Here is an 18,869-nt window from a genome sequence, read left to right as displayed (position 1 = left end):
GAGAGCCGGGGAATAGCCGCAGAGGTACCAGAGGTTAAGCAAATAAACAATGTGCTCCTTTTTATGGGAAATCTTTAGCAACACCCTCTGTTGCTGCGGCACAATAGCTACACACTACTTCCTGTCTCTTGTTGCCGTAGACATGCAGGGCTGTTCATCCTGATGGCTTCATGTATAATGGTTGGTTACTCAAATCCAGGCCGCAACGTTAGTCACATTTTTACTGAAAGCAATGGATATCAAGGGGAAACTGTTTATTTTGTGCTATAATAGGTAATGTCCACATCCCCCCAGTTTTGCCCCAAAACCTGTAGGCTACAGTTTGCACTTTATACTGTGTATTTTATGACATTTTTTTAATTAGTAAACAAGTTTTACGGCACCCCCTGTGAGGGAATGTAGAGATGCATTGTGTAGTTTATGGTTGAGCCAGGCTGAATGCAGCAAGGCTGTCAGGAGCCACTGATGTCTCCTACTGGGGGAGACATTGTTACATGTGGTGGGATCCAGCATCATAAATCTCAGTGCAGTGCATTGTTGTAGGGTTCAGGCACTGCACATGACTGTAGTTTTAATTCAGGAGTAAAATAATGGAATGTTATTTAAATGTATTTACAATAACATGACAGATTCCTGGTGTGATTGGTTTTCTAGCAGCAGTTTTCTTCATGCAGAAAAATTGATTTGTATTTTGTTGCTGAATGGCGTGCAGTAGCCCACTGTGGCTCTATACGGTCAGTGTGACACTGAGATTAGAGCACCCTCGCAAATATCTTTTGGGGATTTTGTGAAAAAGAGTTATGAAATAGTAAAGAGTTGTATTTATGGTTTTTAATAGGCCAGTGTCAAATTCATGGGCTCACCGTCATATTATCTGATTTACAGTTGTTGAAAGTGGTGAGATGCACTGATACAGACAGATGTTTGCTGCAAATTGGTCAAAACCCCCCCCCAAAAAAACATTAGTAGTGCCTAATAATAGTGAGTTTCAATGTTGATTTTAACACTTAGATACCTGATTTAAAGCAGCAGTGGGTATACCTGTTGCAAATATGATTAAAAAGTTTTATTTTAATAAAACGCTCACTATATCCTGACGGTAGTGCATGAGACAGGTAATCTGAAAAAAAATAAGTCATAGTATAGTATGTCGTAAAAAAGTCATAGTATAGTATGTCAGAAAAATTTTAAAAAGTCATAGTATAGTATAGTATGTCGAAAAAAACTCATAGTATAGTATGTCGAATCCTTCTTTAAAAAGTTATGGTATAGTATGTCAGAAAAAAATTAAAAAGTCATAGTAAAGTATAGTATGTCGAAAAAAAGTCATAGTATAGTATGTCGAAAAAAAACATAGTATAGTATGATCATATGCCTCTGTGTTCTCTGGTGCTCCTAATGGCATCTGCAAGATTTCACAGACCGGAGGAAAACAACCAATCAGAGCCGAGCTGGAGCCTTGCCGTCTCTGAGCAGCTGTCAATCACTGGTGAACCCCGATCAAATGGTCAAACTAGGCAGCGCTGATCAAATATGAATCAATATTCTGTTACTGTAATGCCTATTTTTGGCAATAAAATGTTTTCAGAAACATCTCGTAGTGTACTGTTTAGCTGTAAAATGAGAAAGTTTGTGTGACCAGGCAGCCATGTTGAGATCAGAACACTACAAGATGTTTCTAAAAACATTTGAGGCGAAAAAGACATTACAGTAACAGAATATTAATTCATATTTGATCAGCCCTGCCTAATTTGACCGTTTGATCGGAGTTTGGGAGTGATTGACAGCTGCCTCCATTGAATGAACAGCCAATAGGAACGCTCTCTCTCTGAAATGACCTGTGATTGGCCAAAGTCTCCCATCACGGGCTAGATGTTCTAGAGCCTGAAAACAGAGCCATGAGGAGGTGCAGAAGTCTAGTTATCTCTCAGAACACTTGAGATACAAAATGCTGAAAAGTTATTATGGATTTGTTGCCCAATGATGCCAAAAGTATTCTGCCTACTGCCACTTTAAGTAGCCAGGTTTGTGCCAAAATGATTTACAATATGTGTCAATACTTTTGGTTTTTGAACTATGCTGCCCTCCTCAGTCTGAACTGCATGACATGTTGCAAACTTGCATTTCAAGATAAAACTTTTTATTTATCTTGAAGGAAGTTGTTGCAGTGAAAAGTCAGAAAGAGGGCAAATATATAGAGTGCAAGTTCTTATACAAGGCACATGTTTGATTCTAATTTAAAAACACAAATTCAAGAGCAGTTCAGTATCTGCCTAAAAAGTGGTCCTAGAACATTTTGTTCTACACACTGAAATTGAATGACATTATAACAGTGTGTAGACCAAGACATAAAACAACAATAAAACCAAAATGAGTTGTGTCTTAAGAGCAGCTTTGCCCCTCAGAATCTGACAACAAAAATCTGAATTGGCCTCAGCATGCACACTTACGCACCCTCAGTCACTCAGCCACTCTTCCAAGCAGCCAACCATGATTAAAACCATGATTGCATCAACCGAGGCACAGAGGAGAAACAAATAAGACCGAATAGCAATTTTGGGATTTGGGATATGTGGACATGTAACTGTAATGTTTTCCCAAAGTAATGTGGTGGAGCGTAGCCGGAACTGTCATAACGACCCATGGATGATTTATGGTTTACTTGGGTAGAAACAGAGGGATTTTAAGTGGAGCGGGCTGCTTTCTGAGGTGTTGTGCCACCTCTCACCTGCTGATAAAAAACAACACACGTACAAAAGTAAAACTAGTGAGGTGAACCAATCCTATAGATTTCCCCGGGCTGATGTACATTCCAGGCCTGCTGGGAATGTTGTGCAGATGTTGAGTGAGATTTGATTGTGGGTTCAGAGGGATAGTGTGTGCATTTGTGTGTCTTTGTATGTGCAGTGAAAGAGGAGGATGGTCTTGTAACACTGCAGCTGTGTTGTTACTTACAATCAATCCAGTGTTACCACATTAAAGGTGCAATCTATAATCTGAATGTAAAAGGGCCTCCTGGCCACCAAAATTCAAAACACGAGTGGAAGCCGCTCACTGCCAAACTACTGTGATTGACTGACAAACACAGACCATGTTAATAAAAAATATGTCTGTTTTAAGATTACATTGGTAATACTAAATATTACTGATATAAAATAATGTTTTCTGAGTCTCTCTCATTAGTATTTATAGATGACACTCTACATTATCAATAAGTCAAATTCCTCAGTGATATGTGTGAATATGTTTAAAAATGTTTAAAATCCCAGCATGCACTGTTAGGATAAACCCTCAGCTGTTTGGTTCACATACTTTATAGAGACCATAGACTAGAAGTGGACGTAGTCACCGTGACGTCACCCATTAGTTTGTGAACTGCTGTTTTGGAGCCTTGAGTTTGGCATTTTGGCCGTCACCATCTTGTTTTTTTGCAACCGAAAGAGACACAAGAGGGTGGAACTAAGTCCAACTGGAGATTTTTAGGTGACACATATGTTACTATTAACTTTTATGTACTGAAAACGCACTGTGAAAGGACTAAAGTTGTAAGACAAAAATGCGGACAACTTCCAGACAGGACAACACCGTGGTAGGGACATGTCACGCCCTAAAGCATCCCCTGCTTTATGGTCTATTTGACTCTAAATGGGACCATAATTTACTAAATGAACATCATGCTGTATTGAAGAAGACTTGAAACTAGCAATTGAGACCATAAACTCATGTTTCCAATTGATTAAAATATTTAATCGTGATTAATCGCACATTTTTTAACTGTTCAAAATGTACCTTAAAGTGAGTGTCAAGTATTTAGTACTCTTATCAACATGGGAGTGGGCAAATATGCTGCTTTATGCTTATATATATATATATATATATATATATATACGTATATATATATATATATATATATATAGTATATACCCTATATATATATGCCCTAGTAGTTTCCCATGTTTACTGTGGTAATAAATCAAATAATTTTCTCATAGACTTCTATACAATCTGACTTCTTTTTGCAACCAGAGGAGTCGCCCCCTGCTGGCCGTTAGCAAGTTTAAGGCACTTCCCAATTGGCTTCACTTTTCAGACCCAGAGTTTGCCCACTGGTAGAAACACAAATCCCCACTCACATTATCATATACTGTATGGGCAATTTAAAGTCTCCAATTAACTTAAAGTGCAGGAGATTGTGAGAAAAAAAGTTTCTAGTATTGAATTTTGCACATCTCAACATAAATCGAAGTCTTGCAAATGTTAGAGAAGGATTTGTTTTCATTTCCAGGCAAACAATGCCAAACCAACAACTGTTTCTCATAAAAAACACCATGGCTGAGTCACAGAGCCGCTTCATGATCTGACCACATAGCTTACTGCCAACACTATTGTGTACAATCCTACAGATGGGGGGAGCTTTTGACTACTTCCCTTTTGGTGCAATAATGCAGCACCTGCATGCATTAGAGTCTGCTGCAGCTCCTGCTGCATGAAAAGGGGGACTGAACTGCTGAGGCACGGCATTCACGGCCAAACTATTCCTGATTAAGCCAAAGTAGCTCAAAGCCAACTGAAGAAAACTCTCTAAATTCATCCACTGGGGACTAGAGATATACCACTATTATTTTTTTTTCTCCAAAAGTCACTGCCCTGCAGAGCGCTTTAGCTTTCCTGAGCAACTCAGAGGAGTGTGTTGAGACTTTGGCAACACTTACCCTGTATAAATTGTTAACATCGATCCCAGATGATGCACCTGCTTGTGCATCCTGCAGGGGATTATACAGTATATCATAGTTAGAGGCAGCATCTCAAAGAGGAATCTCATTACAATTTGTCCATGAAGAAATAGGAAACTAAGATAGATGAACAAATAATGCACACATTCACTTTCAGTCTCTAAATTTGGCAACAAGGATGCTTTATCTTAATTTTTTTCTGCTGTACTATTCTCAATATATTTTTATGGTGGATTATGTGTTGTATTTTATGCTTTATGTATTGAGCACTATAAAGTTAATGCTCCAGCGGTGTCCTATTTATGAGGCAAATTCAATTTTGCTATTGAATTTATGAATGCCTGCATAATGCAGGTATTATCCCGTTCCCGCCACATTGACAGTGCACACACACATGCAGCTATTCAATCAGTGTTATTCCTCTGCTCGTCTGACAGCTCTGTCTGGGTTTATAAGCATGAGTAAGAGTCTCCCACTGTGCTCCAAGGACTAGCTGACGTTTTGGATAGTATTCAGGGTATCTTTGGTAGAAAGGGTAACATTTGCTGGTGCAGAACTCGAGGCACGCTGAAATAAACAGTGTCAGTTCAAACAGCTATAGTACAATTGAGTATTCTGTCAGTCCACGAGTGTTTGCATGGATTCAGCAACAGTGCAGATGCTCATAATTGTGTCTCTTTTTTGCGTGACAGATCGGCATCAAATTATTAGATAAATATTCAAACAATTTAACATCAATTATTATCCACAACATGTTACATCATGCCTTCACCAGTAGTAAAAGAAAAGAAATATAAAATGCTGTCCCACTTGCATTTCTTTCCTGGAAAGTACGCATCCACCTGCCATCACATTTCTCATGCATTTTTTAGAGTCAACTGTTCTCATGCCAGGATGCACATGAAAAAGCCTATCTGGTCTTTGTGAGAATCCATCTGCATGTCTTTAAAGTCCGCTATTAGAAAGTTAAATGAGCACATGAATATCCCTGGAGATCGTTTACCTGCATTGGATGGAAAATAAGATTTTTATGGTGGAGCAGACAGTACAATGCAGCCACAAAGTAGAATGGATAGCCTCGGTCCAAAGCTTATTTAACACTTGATGTCATGCGGCTACATCATTTGTGCAGGCGGGATAACTCATTTGGAAAATGAAAAGTCCCTCGGAGTGATGTGTGCGATCTAATCGGCCACAATATTGTATGGTTTGTAGATTGCTTCTTTGTCAGCCACTCCGCCGGGTGCAAAAATGGTTGGTTAATATGTCAGGCTGGATAGTCTGAAGGACTAAGTGTGGCTGTAAAAGAGTCTGAAATTTGTTTTGAAGAAACTTCTCATTACTAAGATATATTGTTCACTCTCCTTGGTTATCTATGAAAATGTCAAAAAGCTAAACAAAATACAGGGAAAAGTAGCAGCCATGAAACAGATGATATTCACTGCTGTTCACAGATTCCATACAAAACCCCATCGAGCATATTTGTTGTTGCAGTTATGCATATTGACCAATGGATGGAGCCCAAAGACAGAGCTTTCCAGGCCTGTTGCTGGTCACTTCAAGGGGATTCAGCCTGCGAGGTTCATGATATGGAGGCTGCATAAAACATGATGCTTCTCCTCAGCCTTCAGCAATATGACAACATGAAGACCTAATTTCATCGCCGTCTGGCCAAAGTTTATTATTTTGTTTTCGTTTAGCAATCAACTATTTCAAGGGCTCATCACTCAGAGCAAGGTCTTCATTTTGTTGTGAAAATTGAAAGCTCCAAGGCAGTTTTACATTAATGTAGGTCAACAAGGTATTAATAGAAACAACAAGGAGAAAACATGTATGATAAATTTACTGGTCTCTTTCTTTGGTGACTCATCACATTTATATCTGGAGGCAGCAGTGTTTTCATGCGGCTCAGTCGGGTCTTTCTGGAGCTGTCCGCCCACTCACGGCTCCCATGTAAATACAGTTGTTTGTTATGAGCTATGGTTCCAGCTAAAGGTTGGAGGCGCTGACCTCGGTCCAGCTCTAATTAATCAGAGCGGTGCAGCGTCCCACACCATTAACCTTACAGGAGTGAGAGGTTCGTAAATGGCACACAGGCCAGACCGACGAGATGACGCCCACTGATTTCATGAACTCAGACTCTGCTGGAGTTTAGCTGTTAGGTCGGCAGTAATCTATACATATCACAACAGAGAGCCAGTAATGTAGTCCGTTTTCAGCAAATCACCTGTCCTGTTTACTTAATTATTAACTATTACTTAATACGTCCCAAAATGACTCATCTTTTGGAGATTGTCCTATCTAGAAACGCAACTTAATCAGCACATAAAAAGCATTGATATTGGACAATTCTGCAAAAACCCTAGATGGATTGTTCAATGCAGACGGCAACCTCCAGTTCTGAAAAGTGAAGCCAATGCAGAAGTGCCTTTAACTTGCATTCTTTCTAACAGCCACCAGGGGGCGATTCCTGTGGTTGCAAAAAGAAGTCTGTTTGTTTAGAAGTCTATGAGAAAATGAGCCTACTTCTCACTTGATTTATTACCTCAGTAAACATTGTAAACATGAGTTCATGGTGTCAATCGCTAGTTTCAAGACTAGCAGACAGGCAGTTAATGTGTTTAATAAGAAATGCATACAGTAATTGCTTGTCTGTGACAGGAAACAAACTCCAGTCTCTTGCAAGAAAGTCAGACACGCTACATGTATACATACTGTATACCACGCATACTGTATACCACGCCCACCTGCACTCCCTTCCTTTCCACTTTGTTACATTGAGATTACTCTACCTCCTGCTTTGGCACTAAACTTTGGCATTGGTCATAAATGTGAAGTGTGGAATCGTCCAATATGAACTTAATACCTTTGGATTGAGAGGCAACAGCTTTGGTTGTTTGATTAAGCAGGTTTAACCAATGTACAATATGTTTGAGCTCAGTAGCAAAGCAGGAAGCAAAGTGACGTTCTTACACCAATCTGAAAGGTGTTATCTAAAATTCCCACTAAAGGCGAGACATCATAGTCATGTAAGTGCTACTGAAGCATTCAATCCACATCGACTCTGACCTCCATTCTGAACTTGTTACTGGCCTCAGAACCAAATAGGCTCAAAGAGAAGTATACAAGAAAGACACTGAAAGATGAACACCATGATATTTTCAGAAAGTAGGAGATTTGTGTGATTTTCAGTGGCTTCCTATCGAGACCATGCTTCACTGGGCAGAAAAATGGAATTGGTTGATTCAAGTCGAGTCGATTTTATTTATATAGCCCAGTATCACAAACCACAAATTTGCCTCAGGGCTCTTTACAATCTGTACCGTGATATGACACCCTAGTCTGTTGATCTCGACCCCCAATGTGCGTCACACACTCCTCGATGCTGGTGGTGTGGATTGCCCTTAAGAGAGGAAGAGAGGTGGTTGTGGTGGGTGATTGGATGCCCTGTCTCCTACCAACACTCAGTAGTGGTTTCTTTTCCATGACAATCTTTCCCTAATCCCAACTGTGTGTTTGGTAGATATCAGGCCGCTACTGAGTCAAATAACTGGATCAGGTATCGGTGACAGTGGGGCCGATCTATTCAAATGGTAAATGGTAAATGGACTTGCATTTAGCGCTTTTCTAGTCTTCCGACCACTCAAAGAGCTTTACACTACATATCAGCATTCACCAATTCAAACACTGATGGCAGAGGCTGCCATGCAAATTGCCAACCTGCCCATCTGTATTTTATCTAAATACTCATTCACACACCGATGGCACAGCCTTCGGGAGCAATTTGGGGTTAAGGACACTTCGACATATGACCAGAGGAGCCGGGAATCGAACCGCCGACCTTCCGATTGGTGGACGACCTGCTGTACCTCTGCCCCAAATAATTGCAATCCCTAATTCCTATCACAAGTGGGGTTCAGTGGGTTACCCACAATTCTCGGCGAAGGGTAGACAAATGCTGATCTACTCAGTGTGGCGCGCGTGCAGCCCCGGACATCTAAGGGCATCACAGACCTGTTATTGCTCAATCTCGTGTGGCTGAACGCCACTGGACACCACTTGTCCCTCTAAGAAGTTGGACGACGACCGCACGGGGCCGCGCAACTAGTTAGCATGCCGGAGTCTCGTTTGATATTGGAATTAACCAGACAAATCACTCCACCATCTAAGTACAGCCATGCACCACCACCTACAAATCGAGAAAGAGCTATTAATCTGTCAATCTTTTCGGATTTGAGTTTTTTATCTATATTCATATACTATATACATTATATACTGGAATTTTGATTCCTGTTGAAGTTTTAACCAATTTGTTGCTGCATTAAAAGGCTTTACACTTCCTGTTCATTTTTAAGATTTTTTTACTCTGTTACTGGTGTACAATTTATTATTTTAATAATAAATAACGATTCAGTTAATTTATATCTATGTATTTATTTGCTTCATTTTGTTTTACAAAGTGAGAAAAGCAATGTTTGAGTCAAACCTGATATAGAAGAATGATCCCAGTCACTTCCACACAGTGAGGCAAACAGCTTTTTGGCCTTTTTAAGACCACAATCTTTTCCCAACATTCACCAAGTAATTTGGTGTGTCTTGGTTTTTACTGATTGGCCAGATCAGCTCATCAGTAAAATGCTTGTATGAGTCATGTTGGAACAGGTGTGAGGGGTTGTTTATTTTATTGAATCACATTTATTATCATGGATGATTTGACTCTGTTATAATTAGATGCACACGGAGCTGCAAAGATTAGTTGATTAGTTGACTGTTAATGTCATTTATCAAGCAGGAATGCCAAAAGAACTGCAGGTTTTCTCAGATATGAAGATTTGCTGCTTTAATCTATTTATTACTGAATATTTTTTGGTTTTGGATTGATGGTCAGAAAACAAAACATTTCAAGATCGAACACTGCCATGTAGGTGCGCACATTCAAACCTGTGAGCTGCCAGTAAGAAGCTCCACTAGTGCAGTTTGACGCCCATTGTCTTTCTCTTCAGCACCCAGGCAGCACTTTATGGAGAAATGGGAGACAATTACACTTTGCAATCTGCTTCTGAACTCAAACCATGGTCCTTCCAGTCAGAAGTCTACTCTTCAAAGGTCAGAGAATCTCTGGGAGAAATAACCATCTCTTTCACAGTTGTCTTGTGTACTCCATTTGGGGATGTGGAGAAAGAGAAAATACAACTTGCCACGTGCAGAGCAGAGAAAGGTCTACTGTCAAGCTACAGAAAAAAAGAAAAAAACTGAGCTGAAAATCAGTGAGGCATCAGCTCGTGCTCTACTTCACTCTTTGATAATGAGAAAACCCAGTTTTCCATCTTTGACAGTGCGTGCTTATCTGTAGGAGCGTAGTCGTAGTCGCTGATTTGAATTTGCTTCGTGGGAACACTGTTTATGTATCAAGCAGTTATATGTTGTATATCAAAGTTTATAGAAGGTGAGAAAATATGGGAGCAGATGGTTATTTCTACTGGAGAGTCTCAGAAATAAATCTGACAACAAAATGTTAAATTTTTCTTCATTAACTTCTTGTCATTTTGGTTCTTTTTATTTATAATGGAAGTCAATGCATGTGCAGCAGAACTGATTCAAACTCAATTTCCAACCTTGGAAATTCATCGTCTTACTCTCACAGTCTTGTTGGGGGAAAAGTGCTTGAATTCAACCAGCACCACTCACCAGCAGCGTAGCCAGAAATTACATTGTGGTTGGGCACAGAGAAATAATCCCACACAGTCACACACCTACAGAAGCACATCCACTCCTACAGGGTCATAGAACGGCAGCATAAAAGCTGTAAGCACAATAGAACAATAAAACAAGGAATGAAAAATTTGATGTGCATGTCAGCAATGAAATTATTTCACTGTAGTCCAATTTAGTCCCTTCTGTTCCAGGGGAAGCATGAAGAAAGTTCTGTGTCACCACCGATGATTTGATGTCAGATTGTATCCGACTGACAGCTGAGCTGAGTCATATCACCGTACAGTTTGTCATGTAGGGTGACCAGAGGCTGTAGGACACCATTTATCCTTGGAAATATGTTGCTGGGGCATAACTTTATGTTATTTTATCCAGTAGGCTACTTCATGCCGGCTGGTTGATTTGGGGCTAACATCCACATTTGTCTCACCATCTGAGGGGGAAAATAGCATGGGCCATGGTGCAGCTGTAAGAAGCCACATAATGTAGACCAGGGGTCAGCAACCTTTACTATCAAAAGAGCCATTAGCCATAGGCAAAAAAAAAAAAAAAGATGTGTCTGGAGCCGCTAAACATTTGAGCATTGTGATGAAGGTAACACAGTTTATAGTCTAAGTATATAGTATATAAGTCTAATGCAGTGAGAGCCCAAGTGCAAATGTACGATGGAATATTGGGGCCACATTGGTGGAAAAGAAATGTGAGATTTCCAGAATAAAGTCATTACTTTAAGAGAAAAAAAGTCGTAATATTACGAGAATAAAGTCATATCTTTATTCTCATATTATTATGACTTTTTTTCTTGTAAACTTATGACTTTATAATCATAATAATATTACTTTTTTTCTCGTAAACTTATGATTTTATTTTCATAATATTACGACTTTATTCTCGTAATATTATGACTTTATTCTTGAAATCTCCGATTTATTTTTTTTTCCTCAATGTGGCCCTAATACTCATACCGTCTACAACAATGACCTACAACAATGATAAATAAAAATTAAAATGTAACCAAAAAACAATTATTCATTTCCATTTTTAAAAATCCACAGGGAGCCACTGGAGAGGGGCTAAAGAGCCACATGTGGCTCCGGAGCTGCAGGTTGCTGATCCCTGATCTAGACAAACATTTAAAACATCTTTAAAATCGTTATTGGCCGGTAGTAATTAATTCAGATTTAACCCTACAGTATGTGTGTTTGAAGCCCTTTAATTGGGTGGTATGCCGCCATAGTCTCTGTGACGTCTCCCATAGGTTTCTAAAGTGCGGTTGTGAAGCTCAAAGTGGGTAGCTCCGGCCATCGCCATCTTGGCAGTGACGGCACAGCCTAACTCATGGCTAATCAAAGAATGGATAAAAATTAATGGTGTAAATTTTGACGGTGCAACCAGTGCGACGCACTGCTGTCAGGGGCCCAAAAATCACCTTCCTGTGCAGTGTCCACACTTAATCCGTTATATGCACTTCTGTTATGTCATGTACACAAACCACGTACGCTACCTATCTGCGTTTGAGATTCACTTATCTTCCTTCGTTTGTTCTTTTTAAACCGAAAACAAACGTTTAATATTGTGATATTTACTGGAAATGACATACAATATAACCAACAGCAGAAGGAAACTTTCAGCTCCCTGGTGATCTCCCTCCAGCCAGCTGACACCTTGTTAAGGTTTTTGTAGTGAAATGAGGAGGTATCGTATAGACAACTCCTCATTTCAACTTCACCAATCAGCCGCTCCTGGTCCATTGAGGCGATTTTAAGGCGAGCAACAGAACTGAAACTGAATAGAAACAACTGGGTGTCTGACAAAAGTTCAGCTCAAAACAGCGTGCCACGTCGCGCTGTGTCACTCACGCCAGGACATTCCAATAAAAGGGGACACGGTTCTTAAGCAGTGTTGTTAAAGACTTTGCGGAGCAAAAGACGCTTCTTATTATGGAGTGGGATCAGGGATTTCAATCTATAGCATTGTGATTATTACGTCTAATATGTTGGAACATGCACACCTTCTGAAATCTGTGTCTGTGATAACATTTGGCTGCTGACTCCAGGGCGGGCTGTTAAACTAGAGTTGATAAATTTGCTGCTCCGGCTGCCGTCCGTGGTGCTGATCTAAGGCTGGTTTGCAGGATGGGAGTTGCGTGATGAGCCTCTCCATGGTGGCATAGCAATTGTCTGCTTTGCAATTGTCTGGAGTAGTTGTGTGTGTATGTGTGTATGTGTGTATGTGTGTATGTGTGTATGTGTGCACAGGCTTGTGCTTGTGTTTGGGGCAAGTACCAAAGAAAAGAATTTGCTCTAGGGGCCAATCACAATATGTTACGCTGCTGATAAAGAGGTGGATCGTCGGTGGAGCTAAGGCCCGGGTGACGCAGCAGAGCAGACAGCTAGCAGCTAGCCACCTGGTACAGCACCCACCTGTCACTCAACTTGGCAAGCAACTTAATAATTGTCTCACAGCAACAGCAGACAGTGAAAGTGATCTATTGACTGTATAACATCATATCAGCAACATTACTACAGTTTCGATGTCTAGACATCTGTAGAATATGTCACGGACAGTGAAGGTGATCTATTGACTGTATATTAACATCATACCAGCAAGATTACTACAGTTTCAATGTCTATCTGTAGAATATGTTACGGAGATGAAAAAAAAGTAAAGACTTATTTTTAAATCAACAATTCCTGCTTTCATTTCAAAATAAAAGCCCTCAAGCGTTTTTTCTGTGGACAGAATTCCTTCATTTGTTAACACAAGGCTTTTATTCTGAAATATGTGCTGGACAGTGTTCTAGAACATGCAGTGACTTGGAGAGCTCCATGAATGAATATAGTACGAGTTTTTAATTGTGGATTATTACTATTATTTACAAATTACCACACGTTTCCTAACCTTTCTTTGTCCAAAATAAATATAAATGCTATTTATAATGGAATGAAACAGCCATTAAAAGGCTTATTCTATGTAGAAAGAAAGGGCTGACAGCAGCAGCAGCAGAAATGCAGCAGACACGCAGCTGGTGTGAACGCCCGACGCATGAACCACACAGCAATCACGCCACGCAGCCGCCACGCGCTCCTGACGTTCCTGGTGTGTCCGAGGCTTTACACTCATGTCTGGTCCCAGCATGTTGGCGACGTTGTTGGTGAGATGAGATCATCTCTGATGCTCTCCTGCTCTGCTGAGTGGCAGGTTTCATCTGCAGGGGGGGATGTCACGTAATGTGACAGGAGGTAACACCCTGGCACTAATTTATTCAGCTCTTAAGGGAAATTCCATTTCTCATCTGCCTGTTGCACACTCAATAGCACATATCGTATAGTTAACGAATTATAGAGACGTCTCATCGGCTGACCGGCGTGAGAAATGAAGTGTTGCTCTCTATTTAGTGAATCCAACGTGGCGGTGTAGCAATTATTTCAGTGTAACAAAAAAGTGATACTTTGAATAAAGTATGAGATCCTAAGCTCATTGTCTGTGAGCAGGGGCTGATGTTAACAGGTAAGCATGTGAATAAATGGATGTCACATTAATAAATGTATCAGACTGTGAAATCAATTATAATTGATCCCCCCATTTATGAAAGTTGGCAGGGACATTTATTAGGCTTCTGAGGGTTTGGGGGCTTTGATTAAATGGGCTGAGTGGCTTGGTTGTTTCCATGTCAAAACAACACTTGTAAAGTGCTTTAATAGTGTGTCACAGAAAGTAACATTTATTTGCCAGTTGTGTCTTGTCAGGCGTTGTCTCCATGCAGGGTGGAAATCAGGTATGATCCTGTAGTGTTAAAACACTGTTTCGGCTAATTACTGTATGAGGACAATACACAAATTAAGAATGAATTGCTTATTAAATACATGTCACATAAACGCCCACACACTGTGCACATTTTGGATTACAAATAGATGCAACCTCTTGTTGTTTGTTCTAACATCATAGCCTGAAGCTATTTTTTTACTCCTTACTTCTGTGTTTTGCAGCTATTCTACTGTGAATTGTTCCTGGCACATGGGTGGCATGTTGGATTTGCGAGTCAAGAGCCTTTGAGTCGGCTCAGCCAATCAGAAGTAACATGTTAGTGAGCCAGTCATGGGTCAGCAGCTGTTTATGGAAAGCCATTTTAACATCTATTACCTAGACTGGATAGTTATTACACATATCTGCAACGTCATTTTGACCAGTCAAAACTCCAATTCAAGATATCTGTAATTACATTTTGACTAGTAAGATTCAAACTACTTTTGCCATTCATGTGTATCGGGTTTCTCATTACAGATATACAATTCAGTTGCAAATGTCCGCAGTGTGAACTACGGATATCTGCAGCTGAATTATGACTAGTTGTAATTCCAGTTTCAGATATCTACAATTTAATTGTGACTAGTCAGAATTCCATCTTTATCTTTAATTTCCCTCTATCCAAGATATCTACATTGTCCTTTTTTAGATATGTTAAATTAAATTTTTACTGGAGTTAGGAAGAGTCATCATTTAATTGTAGATATCTATTATCAAGTTATAGATATCTTGAAATGAATTTGGATTAGAGATATCTCATTTGGAGATATCTTTAACTTTCATTCTGCCTCAAGTTTTGACAAGTTTTGACCAGGCAAAATGACGTTGCAGATATCTGTAATGGGAGTGGGAGGCGGAACCTATTCGAACATACTATCGACTGCATTGCAACCGTATGGTTTTATCAAGCGTGTCGGGCGAGAATAAATCTACAATACGCTGCATATTTATACCACAACTCTCTCGTGAACAAAGCTCTCTTTCGCCACAAAATTACTTGAGGATAAGCTTCTATTTCATGACATTTTTTAACTATCCTTACAACAGCCAAAGCTTCTGCTAATACTGTTCAGATGCTTTGTGGGCCGATATCCAATGGGAAGCCTTGCATCAGCAACATCATGCAAACAATTCAGATTAGTTATAAGGATGTTTGAGATACCTGCAACTGTTATTTGGGATAATCAAAACTGAAATCTCCAACTGTTGTTTTGACTAGTCAGAATGAGGCTGTAGATATCTTGAATAACAATTCTGACTATTAATGTAATTACTAGGGATGCATCGATACCAATAGTGGATTGGCTATCGGGCCGATACTGACTCAAATAGCTGGATCGGATATCGACGACAACGGGGCCGATCTATTAAATTCAATTCTAAGTTTATATACTTTATACATTATATACTGGAATTTTGATTCCTGTTTATGTTTTGACCAATGTGTTGCTGCATTAAAAAGGTTTACACCTGAATTGTACATTTTAAAGTTACTAGTGTACAATTTATCATTTTAATTATAAATTACAATTCACTAAATTTGTGTATATGTATTTATTTGTTAGATTTTGTTTTACAAAGGAAAGCAATTTTTAAGTCAAGCCTGATGTTGCCTTAAGCCTGGGACACACCAGGAACGTCAGGCCCTCAAGCGTTTTTTCTGTGGACAGAATTCATTCATTTGTTAACACAAGGCTTTTATTCTGAAATATGTGCCGGACAGTGTTCTAGAACATGCAGTGACTTGGAGAGCTCCATGAATGAATATAGTACGAAGTTTTAATTGTCGATTATTACTATTATTTACAAATTACCACACATTTCTTAACCTATTTATAATGAAATGACCATTAAAAGGCAAACTCTATGTAGAAAGAAAGGGCTGACAGCAGCAGCTGGAGCAGCAGAAATGAAGCAGACACACAGCTGACAAGCAGCTGAAACGCAGCTGGTGTGAACACCCGACGCGTGAATTACGCAGCCAATACGCCACGCAGCCGCCACGAAACGCAGACGCCACGCCACGCAGCCGCCATACGCTCCTGACGTTCCCTGTGTCTTCCAGGCGTAAAGAATGATCCCAGTCACTTCCACACAGTGAGGCATACAGCTCATTAATTACACACTGGTATCGGATCGGTACTCGGTATCGACCGATACCCAAAGCGCAGGTATCGCTATCAATAACGGGACCGAAACGACTACTAAAATGCCGTTGTAGATATCTCTAATGTTAATTCCGTATAGTCAAGTTTAGTTAATAAATGTTAAACGGCTCTCATACAGGTTATTTTTTTATGCATTATTTAGTTGAGACAATGTTAAACCCCACACTGGATGAAATGTATTTTCTGTAGTTAAGATTTTAAAAAAAAAAGAAGTACCGTCAAGATAAGCAATGAATTAGCTTTTAGTGGCATTAGATTTGCATTAGTGCATTCGATTGCATTTTAGTCTCTCTTTTCTCTCTCTCTCTCTCTCTCTCTCTCTCTCTCTCTCTCTCTCTCTTTGTCTCTCTCTCTCTCTTACACACACACACACACACACAAACACAAACACAGTACCTACAATTCAATTTCAGTAATCACATTTATTCCCACCATAGACAATGCTGTTTCCGCCAGAAGCCAATGCTGGAACCTTTCATCAACATCCTGACACAGTCACAAGTCAGATGTCTAATTTACATCTGGCCACATGCCACCGAGCTAATTAAAGATTTAAATGCGTTTGGATGGTGAACACAAATCAATAGTTCTTCTCTTTAGACACTTTGGTGGAGTCATCAGTTGGAAAGTTTAGCAAACAAGTTTGTTTAAGAGGCCTGGAATGTACAGTAAACAGTATAGGCTCGCTCCATTTGAATATTGCTTCACCTTTCCCTGTGATTTCCCTGTTACTCTCTCTGCGTGACGCAATAGAAATGATGAGGGCTAATTTATTTCCACTCTTCCACTTTAATTGTCTGTGAATGTGCTCTAATGACAACATCTCTGTAATTATGGCATCACTGGCAGGGATATGAAAAATGTCAGATGCAGACTCTCCTAAATTAAAATTTACATGGCGGCGTTCTTTCATTAATTCACATTCATTCACTTTACATCTTTCAGTTTCAACGTAATTATATTAATCTTTAATTTCATGACTTTTTAAAGAGGAGATATTATGCTCATTTTCAGGATGTATTTTGGGTTTCTACTAGAACATGTTGACATGCTTTAATGTTAAATAAACATTATGTTTCTCATACTGTCTGTCTGAATATACCTGTATTCACCCTCTGTCTGAAACACTCCGTTTTAAGACTTCCTCCCCAAAAAGCCGAGTCTGCTCTGATTGGCTTCCGAGAAAATTAAGCTGCACCTTTGCAAAGGGTAGTTTTCAAGCTGTGGGTGGTATATTATAATGAGCCTGCATGAGACATAGGAAGGGGAGCCACATCTGAATGGCTTGTTGAATCACATGTTTTCTGATCTAGACAGCCCACAAAAAACTGACTGAGTTTTCTTATTTCACAGTTTGTGGGTCCCCTTTAATTATTGATATCAAGCAAAAGCGATACAGATAAGGAAAGCTGTAAATGCAAAATCACAATAAGTTGAGGTTTTTACTAGGGCTGTCAAAGTTAATGCAATAATAACGCACTAACGCACATTTTTTTTAACACCACTAATTTCTTTCTTTGTAGTTCTTAAGTTGTAGCATATGAAATTAGAAAACCTAAGGTATCCATTGGTACCAACCACGTCATACTATCTTATCACGAAGGAGTTCAAATAACGCTCCAAACTTGCGCTAAATTTTGGCGAGGAAAAACTGTCATGGTCATTTTCAAAGGGGTCCCTTGACCTCTGACCTCAAGATATGTGAATAGAATGGGTTCTATGGGTATCCACGAGTCTCCCCTTTACAGACATATTGTTTTTATGCTAAATGCAGTACCTGTGAGGGTTTCTGGACAATATTTGTCATTGTTTTGTGTTGTTAATTGATTTCCAATAATAAATATATACATACATTTGCATTAAGCAGCATATTTGTCCACTCCCATGTTGATAAGAGTATTAAATACTTGACAAATCTCCCTTTAAGGTACATTTCGAATAAAAATAAAATGTGCAATTCATTTGCGATTAATCGTGATAAACCATGCACAATCATGTGATTAATTGCGATTAAATATTTTAATCGATTGATAGCCCTCGTCGTAATGTTATAGGACTTTAGGATTTTAAAACAAGAACCTTAATAACAGCTGAAATGAACTGATTCAGTGACTTTATAATGCAATGCTTTAGTTTAAAGCCGTAAAGTCGTCCATTCTGTTCTGCAGAACTTAGTTACTCGGTCATTTCATGTCAAGAACATGTCCAGCAGTTAGTATGAAAGCTAATGGATTTCATATTGTGGCCTTCTCGCCTGGGAATGGCTTCACTTCAGCTCTGCTCTCAGATATAGTTTTTGTTTCAGCTGTTGCCCTTTTAGACTCCCAGAGCAGGCTGGCCTTTTTATTTGTTCTCTGCGCTGCATTTGGAACAATGACAATATGAGTGGGATCAGTGCGACCTCAGCAGCAGCAGTTATTGCATTGATTCGGATCATGGTGTAGTTGTG

General features: G+C 39.5%; 1 long non-coding RNA gene across 1 annotated transcript; it reads left to right on the top strand.

Moving 5' to 3' along the window:
- The first annotated feature begins 120 nt into the window (after positions 1 to 120).
- On the top strand, positions 121 to 17,734 carry LOC119491023. The gene is made up of 4 exons (XR_005207522.1): positions 121 to 130; positions 5,196 to 5,200; positions 6,141 to 6,146; positions 17,582 to 17,734. It is a non-coding gene; the product is annotated as an uncharacterized LOC119491023 (long non-coding RNA).
- The last annotated feature ends 1,135 nt before the right edge of the window (positions 17,735 to 18,869 follow it).

Source organism: Sebastes umbrosus, chromosome 7, assembly GCF_015220745.1.
Source record: "Sebastes umbrosus isolate fSebUmb1 chromosome 7, fSebUmb1.pri, whole genome shotgun sequence".
Lineage (NCBI taxonomy): Eukaryota > Metazoa > Chordata > Actinopteri > Perciformes > Sebastidae > Sebastes > Sebastes umbrosus.
This window is presented reverse-complemented; position numbering and strand designations above follow the sequence as displayed.